Consider the following 6,027-nt stretch of genomic DNA (forward strand, 5'->3'; position numbering starts at 1 on the left):
TTATTTTTTTATCTTATTATATTATCAAGTTGACGAAAATCGTAATAGTTGACTAACGGTTGAATTTTCGTGTCTAGTAAAAAATATTATTTTAAAAATGAAGTGTTCATTTCAAAAAGTAATAGACTTTTATTCAATTTTGATCAAAATTTTAAAAAATAAGAATATATTTTTTTTAATAATTTTTTCAAAATAAATTTTTTATTTAATAATTAATACAAACAAAAAATAATAAAATAACTTCATAAACTTTATTCAATTTTAACCAAGTTCTTAATTTATCCGGATAAAAATCCTCTGCCCCCCTTTTGTGCCTCCATTCGTGCCTCCTCTCTAAATTTTCGCCATCTGTCCTATCCTTTAATGAGATGTTAAAACGATCATGCCACAAATTTTAGGCAGGCTGTTAACGTTACTTTAAAAATAAAAAAAAATTCTCATGGTAGGTTTTTTTCTTGTTTGCTGCCGACTTCACTTTTACTCGTTTTGGCTGCCTACTCCTCTTTTACTTCACTTTCACCTTTGCCGAGTACTTTTTGTAAGTTTTTTTATTAATTCTTTAGATTTCAATTTTATATTTATTGATTCATTACATGGTGTTTTATTCAATTTTGTGCTTGCAAATAACGTTTTGGGTTGTCTTTTAGTTGTTTATGATGGAAGATTTGGATTCCTAGCTGATCTCGGTGTTACCTCATCACTGCTTTACCATGAAGGTAATTCTGAGAGTTCTATTTCAAGAAGGATATGTTAGTGGGAAGTTGACGATGGAGATTTTGGGTTTCGATTCTGCTGATGGTATCTCTGGAAAGAGGGGAGGAAGTTTTTGCTGACCGTTTCTGCGCTGCATCTATTTGTTTGTCTGTTTTTTCTTGAGTCTGTCTCATGTTTCTGTCTTTTTTGTTCTGAATGTTCGTTGGAAGGTCAGGTTTTTTGCTGTTTCTTTTTGTAAGCTCAACAAAGATAGTTTGTGTTTGTAATGACAGGGACCTTCTTTTGTACAGGAGTATTGGGAGAGTATACCTTTAAGGAATAAGGGCATACTTACCAATATTCTTGATGTTTAGCTATGGCTGTCCGCCATGGCTCTTGTAAAGGGGAAGTCTTTTCTCCTGAAATCTCTCTTTGCTTTTCAAAAAAAAAAAAATGTAGTGCCCCTTACCTTTCAAATGTTATGTGATGTTCAATAAACTTGTTAATTAAGTAGCTTTTTTAATTTTTGATTTTTTATATAGGTTTTTTTTTCATTATTAACTTGCAGGGACATGCTCAGAGATCATCAAGTTCTGCAGGTAAAAGCCAACCATCCCAAAAAAACCCCATTTCATGTAGCCCCCAAAAAATGTTGACGGAAGACTCACCTCAATTAGTAAATAAGAAAAAAAAAAAGCAAACACTTTTTTTTATCATGTATTATCATCGAATCTAGATGAAGACACTAGAAAGAACAGTGAGTTCGGCATCCCAACTTTCCAACCCAATAGAAGTAGAAGACTCCAAATTTATTCTTGATATCAAATAAAATAATGTTTGGCATAATTCAAACTATATAGAACTTAACAAATATGAAAAATCAAAGTTTTATCTCAAAAGTAAAATAAATTCCTTTTATCTTTCGCAAGTAAATTACAATAATATTTAAAACATGTTGGTGAAGTCATATCTTTCATCTATCTTTCTCGTCTCCTTCCAAAGTTTCTTTTTGTGAAATAAGAACTTGTGGTATTTGAGTCTATACATATACAAATAAAAAATTAATTAAGTATTATAAATAAAAATAAAAAAAATAAAATTTGTTTATTAAATATAAAAGAAATTACTTGCAGTAAATCCACCATGCTTGTGATAGTAGATTGATGGATGCCAACATGAGTTTGCTGTCAAATATTCAAATATATAAGTGATATATAAAATATAAAATTTAATTTTACTATTATAATATTTTAATTACCTGGACAAATTGAAATGGTTGAGTACATTGATTGAATCTACTTGTAGCACTATGGTACAAAGAATGAGCAATTTGACTTGAATCTTATGAAATTATTAGAATAGATACATGATTATATAGATTAGAAGGAAATTATAATTATAAAATTAAATCAAAACATAGTATAAAATAATATCAAGAAATTATTACCCTTACCTCTTGAACTAGTGGAGTCTTTACTAATTTATCAATTTGACATCTTTTTTTTTCTTTTTGCTTTTTCCAAAGCATTTTTCAATCGACGAGATGATCTATCTCCTTTTATTTTTAGGTTTACATTTGATTCCCTTGATTTTTTGGCTTTCTTTCTCATTATGCCCACTTTCGTCAAATTGACAAACCTGTTTTCCATCACTAAAGCTTCGAGACTCTTCAATTGATAACTGCTTCAAAGCTGTCTCAACTTTGCTCAATGTCTTTTCTCCATCACTCATAGCCATATTAAATGATTGCTCACTCATTGCAGCTCTTGTTGCTAAATTAGAATACCATCGAAACAAAACTTTGTAACGAGTACTTACATCTATTTTAGGATCATTTGATCTAGTGGATGTAGAAGAATTTACCACAACTCCAATCTTCGCTTCCTTGATCCATCTTTTTAATATATATTGATCTGGAACTCGTTTAAAATTCTCAAAGGAAAGCACCTTCAAAGCATGAGTACATAAAATACCAACAAATTCAAATTTCTTACAACTACAGCTGACTGTTGAACTTGATGAATCAAATGTAACTGTATGATGACGAGGTTTTCTTAGAGGAATGACTTTGTAACTAGTAGTACTACCAAGGATTTCAGTTGTGTACAATTCACAATCCCAAGTAAGCCAAAGTTCATTAGAAAACATTTTAAAAACTGTTAAAGTATACACATCTGCTGCATGCTTTAATATCTCCACTAGAACTGGCAAAGATGGCTTGCTCTGGCTGTCTTTGTAGTCTGCTTTCAACTCCTCATAGCGTCTATCAACTAGCAATCTCTGAAAGTGCTGAAAAAAACGTAATAAATCATAGTTATAACCAATATACTTTTTTATTTGGTTATTCATACTCTCACTTCTTTCAGTAGTGGACATGTCAGCACAAAAAGTTTGTCGTCAATAAACCAAAGCCCATTTCTCCTTCAATTCAAATTGTCTATGTAGCCAATTATTATCTTCTAAATTGTATTTTGCAAGCATATGATCCCATGCATTTAGAAAATCTTCCTCTTCATCATGATCATAAACACAACTACTAAAATCTTTAGCAAAACTGCTAAATCTCTCAAATGTATCACTAAGATGTTTTGCTGCGTTTTGATACATATGTCACACACATAAACGATGATATGTTTTAGGCCATTGTGAAGCAAGTGCTTTCGCCATTGCAGCATCTTGATCTGTAAGGATCGTCATTGGTTTTTTCCCTGACATTGCTTTCAAAAATGAATCAAATAACCACATAAAAGTATCACATGTTTCATCATATAACAATGCTGCACCAAATATAACACTTTGCTTATGACGATTAACACCAACAAATAATGCAAAGGTCTACCCTCTTTATTTTTTCTATATGTTGTATCAAAACATACCACATCTCCAAAAGATTCATAATCTAATTTCATCCTACCATATGTCCAGAAAATATTTGTGATGAGATCATCAAGATCAACTTGGATAGCATAAGAAAAATTAGGGTCATCATGTTGCATATTTTGTAGATACTCTAAGACACCACCAGTATCTCCAACTTTCATTGCTTCTGTTCTCCTAGAACGTAAGTAATTATTGTAGTCCTCAGGAATAAAACCAAGATTCTCGAGTCCACCAACTTTTCTTGCCAAAAACCCAACACTCTCCTTTGGTGCTATTCTAAAGCAATCAGCAATTTCAAGTTCAACAGCTTGAAGGAGATTAATTGCCTTTTGAGATCCTAAAAACATACGCTTACGCGAAGAAGCTAATGCATGTGTATGTTCTACAATAAATTTAGTAACACATAATTTATCATCATATCGTGAAACTTTTAATACAACTAAACACCTAAATCTTGTTTCTGGACGATGAGTTTTGACATTGTCATCTCTTTTATTATTTCTTCAAGTTCCTTGGCAAGAACAACAAAAAACCCATCTACCCAATTACCATACTTATCCTTATGTCCTTTACTTCGTCGAATACTAAATCCAACTTCTTTGGCATATCTGTTGTCAAAATCATAAATATCTTGTTCTGTTTCAAATTCCATTCCAACTTTTGGAATAATTTCTTCCGACATATTTGCATGAGCTGAAATCATAATATTAGTATTAAAATCAATCATGTTTGAACACTTATCTTGCTCAAGATTCTACTCATCCATTGGTTCAGTAGATAGGAGAATATCATCTTCAATAAATTCTAATCTTCGACACAATTGATCTTTATTAATTTTATTTGTAGTTTCTTTATCCATACCCTAAAAAATAAAAAATAAACAAATTTAGTTATCTTTTAAATTAACAGAAGAATCATACCTTCTTTTTCTACTGTTTCATTCTATATGCTCAAACATTTATTAATTAAGCACAATTAATGATAAAAATACATCAAATTTAAATTAAACAATACACATACATGTATATATAAATATATAAAGTTCGCCAAAATATAAAAAATAAAAAACCTAAATTAAAAAGTTAATGAAAAGAGAACCACCTACGATTAAATTTGATATCAATATTTTCATGAAAGAACCAAATACATAATGGGACATGAATAATTATGAATAAGACATAAAAAAATTGAATCCCTTTCAAAAGAAATATATGGAAAAATGTTATTTGCAAGCACAAAATTGAATAAAACACCATGTAATGAATCAATAAATATAAAATTGAAATCTAAAGAATTAATAAAAAAAACTTACAAAAAGTACTCGGCAAAGGTGAAAGTAAAGTAAAAGAGGAGTAGGCAGCCAAAACAAGTAAAAGTGGAGTCGGCAGCAAACAAGAAAAAAACCTGCCATGATAATTTTTTTTTAATTTTTAAAGTAACATTAACAGCTAGTGTTAAAATTTTTGGCATTGCTGTTTTAACATCCCATTAAAGGATAGGACATATGACAAAAATTTAGAGAGGAGGCACGGATGGGGGCACAAAAAGGGGACAAAGGATTTGTATCTAATTTATCCACACCTCTTTCTTTCTCTTTTTTTCTTGTTCTTTTTCTTTTGTTTTTTTATTTTACTTTTTTTTTTCTATAACTCAATAGTGAAACACACTTCATCTCTCAAAAGAAATTTATGAGCTTGGACAAGGAAGGACGAGAATCACTCACTACCATTGTGTGAAATTAAGAAAATGCAAAGTTTTCTTTTATCTTATACTTTCTATTTATATTATTTAACTATTTATATAGTTAACCATTATGTGAAATTTTGTATATTGTATTTAATTATTTATATTTTATGCATTATAATTTTATATTTAATATTTTAAATTTAAATAGAAATAAAATAAGAATATTCGATGTTTATGACATTAATTTTTTTTTCAGGTTTGATTAAAGTATGAATAAATTGAAAACAATTGACAACTTTAAAAAAAAAAAACAAATCGTCCAAATGATTCTCTTATATTTAAAAGACCAAGTCTCAATGCTTGAACTTATTAATAAGAGCAATGTGAATCAAAATGTGCAAGGTTCAATCTTCAATAAATTGTTGTTTAAATTCAATGTATTAATAGCATCCGAATATTTAGCTTCTTGGTCAGGGTTTGATCTCTTCTAAAAAAAAGCAAAATTCGAATCTACCTTCCCTAAATAAAAAAAATTTCAACGTATTAATTTTATAAATTTTTAGTCTTTATTTCTCTTTGTTTTTGACCTTCATATTGGCTAGTTCCATCCCAACTAGCAGATTATGCCCCAAGTAGGAGACTATGCTGCTGAGGAATGTCTGCTCGGGATGGTGAACGTGTTTGGGTGCGAAGGATGGTGCTGCCGGTGTCAAGGATTCGAGATTCTGCAAATGAAGGTATTACTTTTATGATGATTTATGGTCGGTT

General features: G+C 29.9%; 1 long non-coding RNA gene across 1 annotated transcript; it reads left to right on the forward strand.

Annotated features, from left to right (window-relative positions):
* On the forward strand, positions 401-1,147 carry LOC18604917. The gene is made up of 2 exons (XR_001926972.1): positions 401-538; positions 648-1,147. It is a non-coding gene; the product is annotated as an uncharacterized LOC18604917 (long non-coding RNA).

Source organism: Theobroma cacao, chromosome 3 (genome assembly GCF_000208745.1).
Source record: "Theobroma cacao cultivar B97-61/B2 chromosome 3, Criollo_cocoa_genome_V2, whole genome shotgun sequence".
In the NCBI taxonomy this organism is placed as follows: Eukaryota; Viridiplantae; Streptophyta; class Magnoliopsida; order Malvales; family Malvaceae; genus Theobroma; species Theobroma cacao.